The following is a 15,634-nucleotide window of genomic DNA, read 5'->3' on the forward strand; positions in this document are numbered from 1 at the left end:
CTCTGGGAGTATCGAACTACACGGAGAACTCTATGTCCTGGCAGGGGAAACACAGTCTAACCCAATTTTTTTTTTTTTTTTTCACCACTACATGCATTTCATGGGCCTGGGAAAAATGGATCTTCTTACTTGTTTAACCAGATTCCATCAAAACAAGACTAGGTGTCACCCAAACAACTAATCAGAGCCTGGATTTTATTGTGGCTCGAGGAGAAAGCAGAAGGATCACTGACATTTTCTTGGCTCTTGAGCTACAGGAGAGAACTTCACAACCCAAAAATTCCTCAAGGGATACCAAATGTCACTATAATTCATGTGGAAAGGGGTATTACCTCAAGAATCCAGATATCCTCCTCTTTGTTTTGGCAAGTTGATTGATATAGATGAGGGCAGTCATCTAAAAAGGTCTTCTGGTACACTTGTTCTCAGTGCCTCCTTAGAGTTCAGTCCAAAATATGGCGCTCATTCTTAAAGCCTCACCTCTGATGTCAGAAAACCTGGAAGAAATCTATGCATTATTATCAGCAGAGAGCTACTGCTCAATCTAAAGGCGAGGCCTGCTAGGTAACTTTCCTTCCAAAGCTGAAGATCACTCTCTTCCAATAGAGTTAACAGCCAACACCAGGAAGGCAAAGAACCACAGTTCCTTTCTCAAAACCTCTAGGTCAGGGTGCCAAATTTGCCAGTCATCTCTCCCAGTCACAAGTGGCTACTCCCAGTCGCAAGCACTTGTCTACTTTTTATCCCCACTACCCTTACTTCGGTTCAAGCCATCCTGTCTTCCTTGCATAATCACACCAGCTTGTTTGGTCTGGCTTTTGCAAAAGTTACTGAAGTAGAATTTCCATTTTATAAAACTCACTCCCATTCTGGTGCACATGACTTTTAGTAAGTTCACCAAGTGGTACAACTCTCCCTGTCATCTCGTTTTATTTTTATTTATTTATTTTTTTGTCTTATATTTTTATTTTTTTATTATTTTTTTTTCTTTTTTTTATTTTACAGGTATACATGTGTTCCCCATCCTGGACCCTCCTCCCTCCTCCCTCCCCATACCATCCCCCCTGTCATCTAGTTTTAGAACATTTCCATCACCCCAAAGAGATCCTTCTTTACTACGGATGGTTAATTTCTGTTCCCACTCAGAGAGTCCTTGGAAGGATTAAGTGTATTACAATGCGTGAAGCCCTTAGGACAGTCCTCACTGAAAGTTAGTGATGACCAATGAATTCTTCGTGTTTTGGCTTAGATTTGGCTTCCTTTTAGAAACTGTCTCTGATCCCATATGTACGAGCTTGTTCCTTTAAATAAATGTGTCCATAATACTCTGTTTCTGTTGTATCATGTTATCATTGCCATCATATTGCCATTTACTGGCTTGTCCCCTGGCACTCTCTGAGTTTTTAAGGCAAATTAAACTACTTTGATCACTTCTACCACATGTATCTCCCAGAGAAGAACTCACAGTAAGTGCTCATTAAAATATTTGCTGAACTGAAAAATCTGTGCTAGACATTCTCTCGCCTCCATTCCATTCTCACACCTTTCTTTGTCCAGCTCTCTCTGCCAGAGAGAGAGCTCCATGGACTGCAGCATCTGGACTGCTAACCAGCTGCAGTTTGCTTGACTTTGGCCAAAAGGAGGCTTTGGCAAGATTGAGTGTGTCATCTGAATCCTATTGGGACCATAACTGGTACAGTGATGGAGCACAGCCATTACCGTCCAATTCACATTCCTGCTGGGGGTTCGGGTGGCAGAGGGGTCGGGGGGGGGGGTCTCTTGGCTGTATTTTGTGGGAGAAGTGATGGTGGGGAAGAGTATGATTTCATTGTTAAAATAGCTTGCACTGTTTCTAGTTTTTATTTTTATATGTACACATGTCATTTGCCATATGCCAGCATGTGTTATTGCCAATGGTTTCCATATGGAATGTTCTTAAAGCATTGGACCTGTGGATCTTGCTATAGTGCACTTTCCTCATGACGACTGGGTAGTAGCATTTGACTTGCTTAATGGAAAATCATAGTCCATCCCAAGTGCTAAAACTCTTCAAGTATCATGATTTTTTTTTTTTTCAGTTCCAACTAATGGTACATTCTCCAGGCAGTTATTTCTAGTTCCACTTGAAAAACAAAGCTGATATGTGATACCATAAGTTCCATTATAAGAATAGGCTCCAGACAGACATGTATCAGACTGAAAAACCGGGGAAGATCTGTAGGTCCAAAGACCACCTCCCAGACACCTGTGTGTCTTGTGTTGATCTGTTAGTGTCTGTTGAGCACACACTCCTTACAGACCACAGCCTTACTTGCTCAATTCCATAGAAATAGGAGGCTTGGACTGAATATTCAAATAGTTTATGATATAACCATCCCTTGGTATCAAGTCAGTGTCTTTTTGCATGTGAACTTCGAGTTATTAATAATCACCCACAAGGACTTGGCATTATTACCCCATTTTCACCATTTGCAGTGTTTCTCTAATATGATCAAAGCTCAGATTTCAAAAGCTCTAACTGAACTGTTTTGTTGAAGCCATCAAAATGTGTCACGTACTAAATGTGAGAGGCTACATGAGGAATTGGTGAATTTACAAATCATGTCTTCTAAAAACACTGCTGTGCTACTTTCCTATGGCTGCTGTAACAAATTTTCACAAATTTAGTGACCTAAAACAAAGCCAACTTATTGTTTTACAGTTCTGGACATCAGAAGTCCAAAATGGGTCTCACTGGATGAAATTCAAGGTGTCGGTGGGGCTGTGTTCTTTCTGCAGGCTCTGGGGGGAATCCATTTCCTTGTCTCTTCCAGCTTTGAGAGGCTGCCTGCATTCCTTGGCTCATGGCCCCCTTTTCCATCTTCAAAGCCAGCAATGGCTGGCCAAACCTTGCTCATATTATATCACTGTGATACTGCCTCATTCTCACATCTCCTTCTCCACCTCTCCTGTCTCCCTCTTTCACTTATAGGATCCTTCTAATTATACTGAACTCACCTGGATAATCCAGGATAACCTCCCCATCTCAAGATCATAACTAAATGACATCTGGTAAGTCCCTTTTGTCACATAAGGTAACATAGCTATAGGCTCCAGAAGTTAGGATGGGAACATCCTTGGGGGCCTTTACTCTGTCTACTACAGCTCCTATTGAATAATTATTTAAAAATTTTGAAACCTCTCCTTTTGAAGTTATAAATAATGAAAAGTAGTGGAAATTAAAGCTATTTTATGAGTGTTTTTAGTTTTTCTCTATAGCCACAAAAATTCCCTAGACACATTCTGTTGCCTGATGTCTTTACATCTTAAAAGAGTATAAAAACAACCACTTCAAAGGGTTTTAATTTTTGAATTTGAAATTAATAATGTAGGTAAAATTACTGTTATAGAGACAGTGCTTGAAATCGTTCCACAGTCATCACAAACCATTTTCCCTGAGTTAGGAAACATAAAGATTTCAGTAGTGATAATGATAACTGTTTAGCTTTCAGATGTTATTTTGTGATTGGAAAGCTCCATGAAACAATTTCATACTTGGTATCCTCTCATCTTCAAAATTAATACAGGAGAAACACAATTTTTGAGTCTACATATAATTTTCACTTATATGTAGTTTGGGGTTTGGCTTTCTACAAGATAGGAACTAGAAACATTTTTAGGTTTCTGTGGCAGCAGCTTGGAATTCTTGGCCCAAAGAAGAAGCCAACCATCATATGTGATTATCCATTTGAGCAACTGAGAAGGTGATTGCCAGATGTGAAGAAGGCCAGGTTGTACTTAGCACTGAGGAGGTATCAGCAGCATACTATAGGGAAAACAGTACAGTAAATGGCTACCTGACAAAATTTGTATTGATCCAAAGGCTAACTGATTGCCAGGTTAAGGGACAAGGGTGGTGTAAGCAGAAAGGGCACCTTCTTTCGTGGTGCCTACATCTGAGTGGAAGATGACAGGGAAGTAATATACAAACAGATAAGTGAGCCAACACAGGAACAGTGTAATTCTAAGAAGGGTAAAAGCTATGGTGACAGTGATGGGTTGGGCTGTGTTTGTGGCAGAGGGAAGGGAATTCTAAGGGAAGATATCTCTGGAGAGGGGACATTTGAGCTCTCATTTGATGAGAAGCAATTCACACTGTAGGTTCTCAAGAGTCCAGATCCCTAGGACCCCTCTCTTCATCTCCAAAGTGAGGTATATATACTACTGAGAGTGAGCAAGTTAACCAACTGGAATACAGGGTGGAAAGATTAAATTTTCAAATTTTAATTTCTTTCTTATTTTCTGGTTTAAAATAAATATAAGTAGATGTTTTAATCTTTCCATCCTGTACTCTTAGGATGACAGGTTGGAACTCCTTGCTGTCCAAGGGACTCTCAACAGTCTTCTCCAGAACCACAGTTCAAAAGCATCAATTCTTCACTGCTCGACCTTTATGGTCCAACTCTCACACCTGTATGTGATTACTAGAAATGATTTATTCTAGTTAAAATTAGACAACAGCATTTCCAAATTCACTTAATTGGTTCTTCCAAAACGCAATACTCTGAACTACTCCTGAGTGAGAGTGACTATATATCTTAGGGACCAAGTGTAGGTAGGGTGCCATAGTAAAGAGTGAGCAAGGTAACCAACTGGAATATTTTACATATTATTCACAAGGTATAAAGTTTCAGTGTATATATATACAAACACACACACATATGTGTGCATGGGTATGTATATATACATATATATATAAATTCATACGGCCACAGTCTTAGTACTTATCTTTAACAATTCATTGTCTTCTATGAGGGAGTTCATTAAGAGAAGACCCTGTTCAACGATTGTCACCAACACAGGCTGCCATGGTTACCACTGCTCCCTTCCCCAGAGCATCCTTAATGGTTTGCAAGGCCTTGAGATCACTTCCTGCACAGCCTGCAGTCCCCGAGGGAATGTACTAATACGCACCCCACATTCAAACAGTTGATTCTAAATACACGGTGATACCACAAAAATTGTCAAGGTAATGCACACGATGCGCTTTTATTTAGGTCTAAATCAGTGAAACAAAGTATTCACTGCAAGGTACAAACGTTTTTTAGCTTGCAAAGAACAAAATCGTCTTATATTTGAACACAAAGTATCTTGCAGAATTTGAAAAATAGGTTTTACATGAAATTCATATTTATTTGTAAGTTATTTTGAGACTATGGAACAAAGAAAATAAACTTATGTTAACTGGGGCTGCTTAAGCTGTATCTTTTTCAGATTTTTTTTTTATTTCCTTTACACTTTTACAGTCATCAATAGATAGAATAGACAAGGTTTGGAGGAGACACACTCTCCCTGCCATGTGACCCATCAGAGTTGACTTAGAGAGATGAGGCTGGCAGGGAGTTTGGAGGCCTCTTTAGGGGAATTACAAATGCCTCATTTCTCCAACCGAAACATCTGAATTGCTCCCCATTCCCCACTAGAGGTGTCAGGATGGGGCTTTGTGATGTCAAGGCCCACCCAGGGCCACCATTGGCTGGGCAGGAGACTTGCTGACCTCATAAAGCATGAGGGTGTGTCTCCCTGGGGAGGGGTATATATAGCGGTGCTCAGGGGCTCTGGAGCAGACCACTGGGAGGCCTCAAAATGACTACGCGGACTGGGAAGCCCCAAGGCTCCAGAGTAGTTAGGAAACACCTGCCTCCTGTTACCCGGGACAAAAGGATGAAGACCTCCTCTCAACTGAGGCCCAAAAAAAATGTCAAGGTCAGCTGAGGCCACCCAAACTCCTCTTCCCATTGACCCCACCCCATAAGACCCCCTGCCCTGGCCTTGCCTGGCACATAACCCTTCTCTGCCCACACCCCTTCTCCTGAAGCTGTCGTTCCTGTCCACCTTCACCCTCTTCCCCAAACCAATGCCATTCTCTACCCCTCTCTTGTTTTCTCCAGGTGGCCAGGGCAAGTGCGAGAGTGAATAATCACCTTCAGGCAAAGCTGACCAAGAAAACTTCTCAGAAACCACCCACCACAAGGAACCTTAGAAAAAACGGAGGCTCAAAGCTCTGTAGCCAGTGTTGCAAGGTGAATGAAGAGCTGAATCAGAACGGACCAGAGGAGGTCCCAGAGAGTGTGGAGATCCCTGTCATTCCAGCGGGACCGGTGGGCAGCCAGTGACTTGAAGGCATGGCTAGAGACCTCAGAATTCTTCGGGGGTCTTGCCGCTGAGTACTGGCCAACAGTACAGACGTGACTATCATACCAACTCCATACATTAAGAATGAAAAGAAAATAAAATCAACCTGATGTGAAATTATGTTTGTCTCTGAGTTCTCTGAGAGTGGGGGCAGAGAGGGCAGGGCAGGGATAAATGTGTGAAGAGGGAGAGAGATGGGTCCTGTGGGGTTGGAGATGGGCCCAGAAGGTCCAGTTTGCCAGAAAGTAGGGGGGGAAAGAACTGGTTCCAGACTCAGCTTCAAAGATACACTTCCCATGGGAGAAGAGGAAGAGGACTTGGTGTTTTTCTGCGTGCGTGCAGAGATGGAAACTGAGCCGGGGAGCCATGTCATGCGTGCGGTGGCAGTGCCATTTGCTAAAAAGGCATAGAAGGAAGTTGCCCCATAAAAGGAATGGAATATTGACATTTGCAGCAACATGGAAGGTATACTATGAAGTAAAATAACTCAGACAGAGATAGACAAATACTGTATGATATCACTTATAGAATCTAAAAACACCACCAAGTAGAGAATATAACAAAAATGGAGGCTCACAAATACAGAGAACAATCTACTGGTTACCAGCGGGGAGGGGATGAGGGAAGGGCTATACAGAGGTGGGGGAGTGGGAGGCACACCGTGTTAGGTGTAAGATGAGCTCAAGGATGTATTGTACAACGTGGGGAAGAGTGCCAGTACTCTGTATTAACTATAAATGGAAGGCAAACGTTAACAGTTGTATAATAAGAAAGAAAAGGAAAGGAAGAGGGGGGAGGAAGGAGGGAAGAAAGGAAGGAAAGCATGGTGTTTTTGGACATCACAAAGCCAACATTGATTAGGCCATTTTTAGCAAAGGAATGTAGTTTATTTTTTTTAATGCATTTATTTTCATTGGAGGCTAATTACTTTACAATGCTGTAGTGGTTTTTGCCATACTTGACATGAATCCATCACGGGTGTACACGTCTTCCCCATCCTAAACCCCACCTCCCACCTCCCTCCCCATCCCATTCCTCTGGGTCATCCCAGTGCACCAGCCCCGAGCACCCTGTCTCATGCATCGAACCTGGACTGGCGATCTGATTCACTTACGATAATATACATGTTTAAAACCTATTCTCTCAGACCATCCCACCCTCGCCTTCTCCCACAGAGTCCAAAAGACTGTTCTGTACATCTGTGTCTCTTTAATGGTCTCGCATACAGGGTTATCATTACCATCTTTCTAAATTCCATATATATGCGTTAGTATTCTGTATTGGTGTTTTTCTTTCTGACTTATTTCACTCTGTATAATAGGCTCCAGTTTCATCCACCTCATTAGAACGGATTCAAGTGTATTCTTTTGAATGGCTGAGTAATATTCCATTGTGTATATGCACCAGTGCTTTCTTGTCCGTTCGCCTGCTGATGGACATCTAGGTTGCTTCCATGTCCTGCCTATTGGAAACAGTGCTGTGATGAACAAAGGGGTACACGTTGTCTCTTTCAATTCTGGTTTCCTCGATGTGTATGCCCAGCAGTGAGATTGCTGGGTCCTATGGCAGTTCCAGTTCCAGTTTTATAAGGAATCTCCACACTGTTCTCCATAGTGTCTGTACTAGTTTGCATTCCCCACAACAGAGTAAGAGGGTTCCCTTTTCTCAAGCATTTATTGCTTGTAGATGTTTGGATAGCAGCCATCCTGACCGGCGTGAGATGGTACCTCATTGTGGTTTTGATTTGCATTTCTCTGATAATGAGTGATGTTCAGCATCTTTTCATGTGTTTGTTATCCATCTGTATGTCTTCTTTGGACCAAAGGCCTTTAGAATGGAGCAATGGGCTCCCACAGGTAGAGCAGGGGGAGTAGCCCACCTCCCGTGCAGGCAATACTGGGGGGCATTGCCCACGAAGACTTTTATTACAAGAATAAACCCAAGTAAACGCTGGTTCTGTTTTGATTACCATCTCCATACTCCAGTATTCTAAAATAATGTCAGTAATGAAATACGTTTCCTCTGCAAAACCAAATTGTGTTGGTTGAAGTTTGAAAAGTTGGTTGTCATATATGTCAGGTTTTAATATTTTACATATTATTCACAAGGTATAAAGTTTTAGTGTACATATATATAAACGCACACAAGTGTGTGCATGTGTATGTATATAAAATATATATATATATATATATATATATATATAAATTCACACGGCCACAGTCTTAGTACTTATCTTTAACAATTCATTGTCTTCTATGAGGGAGGTCATTAGGACAAGACCCTGTTCAACAATTGTCACCAACACAGGCTGCCATGGTTACCACTGCTCCCTTCCCCAGAGCAACCTTAATGGTTTGCAAGGCCTTGAGATCACTTCCTGCACAGCCTGCAGTCCCCGAGGGAATGTACTAATACGCACCCCACATTCAAACAGTTGATTCTAAATACACGGTGATACCACAAAAATTGTCAAGGTAATGCACACGATGCGCTTTTATTTAGGTCTAAATCAGTGAAACAAAGTATTCACTGCAAGGTCAAACTTTTTTTAGCTTGCAAAGAACAAAATCGTCTTATATTTGAACACAAAGTATCTTGCAGAATTTGAAAAATAGGTTTTAAGTGAAATTCATACTTAATTGTCAGTTATTTTGAGACTATGGAACAAAGAAAATAAACTTATGTTAACTGGGGCTGCTTAAGCTGTATCTTTTTCAGATTTTTTTTTTTTTTATTTCCTTTACACTTTTACAGTCATCAATAGATAGAATAGACAAGGTTTGGAGGAGACACACTCTCCCTGCCATGTGACCCATCAAAGTTGACTTAGAGAGATGAGGCTGGCAGGGAGTTTGGAGGCCTCTTTAGCGGAATTACAAATGCCTCATTTCTCCAACCGAAACATCTGAATTGCTCCCCATCCTCCGCTAGAGGTGTCAGGATGGGGCTTTGTGATGTCAAGGCCCACCCAGGGCCACCATTGGCTGGGCAGGAGACTTGCTGACCTCATAAAGCATGAGGGTGTGTCTCCCTGGGGAGGGGTATATATAGCGGTGCTCAGGGGCTCTGGAGCAGACCACTGGGAGGCCTCAAAATGACTACGCGGACTGGGAAGCCCCAAGGCTCCAAAGTAGTTAGGAAACACCTGCCTCCTGTTACCCGGGACAAAAGGATGAAGACCTCCTCTCAACTGAGGCCCAAAAAAAATGTCAAGGTCAGCTGAGGCCACCCAAACTCCTCTTCCCATTGACCCCACCCCATAAGACCCCCTGCCCTGGCCTTGCCTGGCACATAACCCCTCTCTGCCCACACCCCTTCTCCTGAAGCTGTCGTTCCTGTCCACCTTCACCCTCTTCCCCAAACCAATGCCATTCTCTACCCCTCTCTTGTTTTCTCCAGGTGGCCAGGGCAAGTGTGAGAGTGAATAATCACCTTCAGGCAAAGCTGACCAAGAAAACTTCTCAGAAACCACCCACCACAAGGAACCTTAGAAAAAACGGAGGCTCAAAGCTCTGTAGCCAGTGTTGCAAGGTGAATGAAGAGCTGAATCAGAACGGACCAGAGGAGGTCCCAGAGAGTGTGGAGATCCCTGTCATTCCAGCGGGACCGGTGGGCAGCCAGTGACTTGAAGGCATGGCTAGAGACCTCAGAATTCTTCGGGGGTCTTGCCGCTGAGTACTGGCCAACAGTACAGACGTGACTATCATACCAACTCCATACATTAAGAATGAAAAGAAAATAAAATCAACCTGATGTGAAATTATGTTTGTCTCTGAGTTCTCTGAGAGTGGGGGCAGAGAGGGCAGGGCAGGGATAAATGTGTGAAGAGGGAGAGAGATGGGTCCTGTGGGGTTGGAGATGGGCCCAGAAGGTCCAGTTTGCCAGAAAGTAGGGGGGGAAAGAACTGGTTCCAGACTCAGCTTCAAAGATACACTTCCCATGGGAGAAGAGGAAGAGGACTTGGTGTTTTTCTGCGTGCGTGCAGAGATGGAAACTGAGCCGGGGAGCCATGTCATGCGTGCGGTGGCAGTGCCATTTGCTAAAAAGGCATAGAAGGAAGTTGCCCCATAAAAGGAATGGAATATTGACATTTGCAGCAACATGGAAGGTATACTATGAAGTAAAATAACTCAGACAGAGATAGACAAATACTGTATGATATCACTTATAGAATCTAAAAACACCACCAAGTAGAGAATATAACAAAAATGGAGGCTCACAAATACAGAGAACAATCTACTGGTTACCAGCGGGGAGGGGATGAGGGAAGGGCTATACAGAGGTGGGGGAGTGGGAGGCACACCGTGTTAGGTGTAAGATGAGCTCAAGGATGTATTGTACAACGTGGGGAAGAGTGCCAGTACTCTGTATTAACTATAAATGGAAGGCAAACGTTAACAGTTGTATAATAAGAAAGAAAAGGAAAGGAAGAGGGGGGAGGAAGGAGGGAAGAAAGGAAGGAAAGCATGGTGTTTTTGGACATCACAAAGCCAACATTGATTAGGCCATTTTTAGCAAAGGAATGTAGTTTATTTTTTTTAATGCATTTATTTTCATTGGAGGCTAATTACTTTACAATGCTGTAGTGGTTTTTGCCATACTTGACATGAATCCATCACGGGTGTACACGTCTTCCCCATCCTAAACCCCACCTCCCACCTCCCTCCCCATCCCATTCCTCTGGGTCATCCCAGTGCACCAGCCCCGAGCACCCTGTCTCATGCATCGAACCTGGACTGGCGATCTGATTCACTTACGGTAATATACATGTTTAAAACCTATTCTCTCAGACCATCCCACCCTCGCCTTCTCCCACAGAGTCCAAAAGACTGTTCTGTACATCTGTGTCTCTTTAATGGTCTCGCATACAGGGTTATCATTACCATCTTTCTAAATTCCATATATATGCGTTAGTATTCTGTATTGGTGTTTTTCTTTCTGACTTATTTCACTCTGTATAATAGGCTCCAGTTTCATCCACCTCATTAGAACGGATTCAAGTGTATTCTTTTGAATGGCTGAGTAATATTCCATTGTGTATATGCACCAGTGCTTTCTTGTCCGTTCACCTGCTGATGGACATCTAGGTTGCTTCCATGTCCTGCCTATTGGAAACAGTGCTGTGATGAACAAAGGGGTACCCGCTGTCTCTTTCAATTCTGGTTTCTTCGATGTGTATGCCCAGCAGTGAGATTGCTGGGTCCTATGGCAGTTCCAGTTCCAGTTTTCTAAGGAATCTCCACACTGTTCTCCATAGTGGCTGTACTAGTTTGCATTCCCCACAACAGAGTAAGAGGGTTCCCTTTTCTCAAGCATTTATTGCTTGTAGATGTTTGGATAGCAGCCATCCTGACCGGCGTGAGATGGTACCTCATTGTGGTTTTGATTTGCATTTCTCTGATAATGAGTGATGTTCAGCATCTTTTCATGTGTTTGTTATCCATCTGTATGTCTTCTTTGGACCAAAGGCCTTTAGAATGGAGCAATGGGCTCCCACAGGTGGAGCAGGGGGAGTAGCCCACCTCCCGTGCAGGCAATACTGGGGGGCATTGCCCACGAAGACTTTTATTACAAGAATAAACCCAAGTAAACGCTGGTTCTGTTTTGATTACCATCTCCATACTCCAGTATTCTAAAATAATGTCAGTAATGAAATACGTTTCCTCTGCAAAACCAAATTGTGTTGGTTTAAGTTTGAAAAGTTGGTTGTCATATATGTCAGGTTTTAATATTTTACATATTATTCACAAGGTATAAAGTTTTAGTGTACATATATATAAACGCACACAAGTGTGTGCATGTGTATGTATATAAAAAAAATATATATATATACATATATATATATATAAATTCACACGGCCACAGTCTTAGTACTTATCTTTAACAATTCATTGTCTTCTATGAGGGAGGTCATTAGGACAAGACCCTGTTCAACAATTGTCACCAACACAGGCTGCCATGGTTACCACTGCTCCCTTCCCCAGAGCAACCTTAATGGTTTGCAAGGCCTTGAGATCACTTCCTGCACAGCCTGCAGTCCCCGAGGGAATGTACTAATACGCACCCCACATTCAAACAGTTGATTCTAAATACACGGTGATACCACAAAAATTGTCAAGGTAATGCACACGATGCGCTTTTATTTAGGTCTAAATCAGTGAAACAAAGTATTCACTGCAAGGTACAAACGTTTTTTAGCTTGCAAAGAACAAAATCGTCTTATATTTGAACACAAAGTATCTTGCAGAATTTGAAAAATAGGTTTTACATGAAATTCATATTTATTTGTAAGTTATTTTGAGACTATGGAACAAAGAAAATAAACTTATGTTAACTGGGGCTGCTTAAGCTGTATCTTTTTCAGATTTTTTTTTTTATTTCCTTTACACTTTTACAGTCATCAATAGATAGAATAGACAAGGTTTGGAGGAGACACACTCTCCCTGCCATGTGACCCATCGGAATTGACTTAGAGAGATGAGGCTGGCAGGGAGTTTGGAGGCCTCTTTAGGGGAATTACAAATGCCTCATTTCTCCAACCGAAACATCTGAATTGCTCCCCATTCCCCACTAGAGGTGTCAGGATGGGGCTTTGTGATGTCAAGGCCCACCCAGGGCCACCATTGGCTGGGCAGGAGACTTGCTGACCTCATAAAGCATGAGGATGTGTCTCCCTGGGGAGGGGTATATATAGCGGTGCTCAGGGGCTCTGGAGCAGACCACTGGGAGGCCTCAAAATGACTACGCGGACTGGGAAGCCCCAAGGCTCCAGAGTAGTTAGGAAACACCTGCCTCCTGTTACCCGGGACAAAAGGATGAAGACCTCCTCTCAACTGAGGCCCAAAAAAAATGTCAAGGTCAGCTGAGGCCACCCAAACTCCTCTTCCCATTGACCCCACCCCATAAGACCCCCTGCCCTGGCCTTGCCTGGCACATAACCCTTCTCTGCCCACACCCCTTCTCCTGAAGCTGTCGTTCCTGTCCACCTTCACCCTCTTCCCCAAACCAATGCCATTCTCTACCCCTCTCTTGTTTTCTCCAGGTGGCCAGGGCAAGTGCGAGAGTGAATAATCACCTTCAGGCAAAGCTGACCAAGAAAACTTCTCAGAAACCACCCACCACAAGGAACCTTAGAAAAAACGAAGGCTCAAAGCTCTGTAGCCAGTGTTGCAAGGTGAATGAAGAGCTGAATCAGAACGGACCAGAGGAGGTCCCAGAGAGTGTGGAGATCCCTGTCATTCCAGCGTGACCGGTGGGCAGCCAGTGACTTGAAGGCATGGCTAGAGACCTCAGAATTCTTCGGGGGTCTTGCCGCTGAGTACTGGCCAACAGTACAGACGTGACTATCATACCAACTCCATACATTAAGAATGAAAAGAAAATAAAATCAACCTGATGTGAAATTATGTTTGTCTCTGAGTTCTCTGAGAGTGGGGGCAGAGAGGGCAGGGCAGGGATAAATGTGTGAAGAGGGAGAGAGATGGGTCCTGTGGGGTTGGAGATGGGCCCAGAAGGTCCAGTTTGCCAGAAAGTAGGGGGGGAAAGAACTGGTTCCAGACTCAGCTTCAAAGATACACTTCCCATGGGAGAAGAGGAAGAGGACTTGGTGTTTTTCTGCGTGCGTGCAGAGATGGAAACTGAGCCGGGGAGCCATGTCATGCGTGCGGTGGCAGTGCCATTTGCTAAAAAGGCATAGAAGGAAGTTGCCCCATAAAAGGAATGGAATATTGACATTTGCAGCAACATGGAAGGTATACTATGAAGTAAAATAACTCAGACAGAGATAGACAAATACTGTATGATATCACTTATAGAATCTAAAAACACCACCAAGTAGAGAATATAACAAAAATGGAGGCTCACAAATACAGAGAACAATCTACTGGTTACCAGCGGGGAGGGGATGAGGGAAGGGCTATACAGAGGTGGGGGAGTGGGAGGCACACCGTGTTAGGTGTAAGATGAGCTCAAGGATGTATTGTACAACGTGGGGAAGAGTGCCAGTACTCTGTATTAACTATAAATGGAAGGCAAACGTTAACAGTTGTATAATAAGAAAGAAAAGGAAAGGAAGAGGGGGGAGGAAGGAGGGAAGAAAGGAAGGAAAGCATGGTGTTTTTGGACATCACAAAGCCAACATTGATTAGGCCATTTTTAGCAAAGGAATGTAGTTTATTTTTTTTAATGCATTTATTTTCATTGGAGGCTAATTACTTTACAATGCTGTAGTGGTTTTTGCCATACTTGACATGAATCCATCACGGGTGTACACGTCTTCCCCATCCTAAACCCCACCTCCCACCTCCCTCCCCATCCCATTCCTCTGGGTCATCCCAGTGCACCAGCCCCGAGCACCCTGTCTCATGCATCGAACCTGGACTGGCGATCTGATTCACTTACGATAATATACATGTTTAAAACCTATTCTCTCAGACCATCCCACCCTCGCCTTCTCCCACAGAGTCCAAAAGACTGTTCTGTACATCTGTGTCTCTTTAATGGTCTCGCATACAGGGTTATCATTACCATCTTTCTAAATTCCATATATATGCGTTAGTATTCTGTATTGGTGTTTTTCTTTCTGACTTATTTCACTCTGTATAATAGGCTCCAGTTTCATCCACCTCATTAGAACGGATTCAAGTGTATTCTTTTGAATGGCTGAGTAATATTCCATTGTGTATATGCACCAGTGCTTTCTTGTCCGTTCGCCTGCTGATGGACATCTAGGTTGCTTCCATGTCCTGCCTATTGGAAACAGTGCTGTGATGAACAAAGGGGTACACGTTGTCTCTTTCAATTCTGGTTTCCTCGATGTGTATGCCCAGCAGTGAGATTGCTGGGTCCTATGGCAGTTCCAGTTCCAGTTTTATAAGGAATCTCCACACTGTTCTCCATAGTGTCTGTACTAGTTTGCATTCCCCACAACAGAGTAAGAGGGTTCCCTTTTCTCAAGCATTTATTGCTTGTAGATGTTTGGATAGCAGCCATCCTGACCGGCGTGAGATGGTACCTCATTGTGGTTTTGATTTGCATTTCTCTGATAATGAGTGATGTTCAGCATCTTTTCATGTGTTTGTTATCCATCTGTATGTCTTCTTTGGACCAAAGGCCTTTAGAATGGAGCAATGGGCTCCCACAGGTGGAGCAGGGGGAGTAGCCCACCTCCCGTGCAGGCAATACTGGGGGGCATTGCCCACGAAGACTTTTATTACAAGAATAAACCCAAGTAAACGCTGGTTCTGTTTTGATTACCATCTCCATACTCCAGTATTCTAAAATAATGTCAGTAATGAAATACGTTTCCTCTGCAAAACCAAATTGTGTTGGTTGAAGTTTGAAAAGTTGGTTGTCATATATGTCAGGTTTTAATATTTTACATATTATTCACAAGGTATAAAGTTTTAGTGTACATATATATAAACGCACACAAGTGTGTGCATGTGTATGTATATAAAAT

The 15,634-nt window shown here is 43.1% G+C and overlaps 1 long non-coding RNA gene across 1 annotated transcript in view; it reads right to left on the reverse strand.

Moving 5' to 3' along the window:
* Positions 1-229: 229 nt before the first annotated feature.
* The window catches only part of LOC147339786 (uncharacterized), a 128,676-nt gene continuing 113,271 nt past the window's right edge, over positions 230-15,634 (reverse strand). Inside the window, exon 3 of the long non-coding RNA XR_015158485.1 lies at positions 230-497. This is a non-coding gene — a long non-coding RNA (uncharacterized LOC147339786). The remainder of the gene's footprint in view (positions 498-15,634) is intronic.

This window comes from Bos grunniens, chromosome X (genome assembly GCF_055505025.1).
Source record: "Bos grunniens cultivar Pamir isolate PY7600 chromosome X, Bosgru_T2T1.0, whole genome shotgun sequence".
Classification (NCBI taxonomy): Eukaryota; Metazoa; Chordata; class Mammalia; order Artiodactyla; family Bovidae; genus Bos; species Bos grunniens.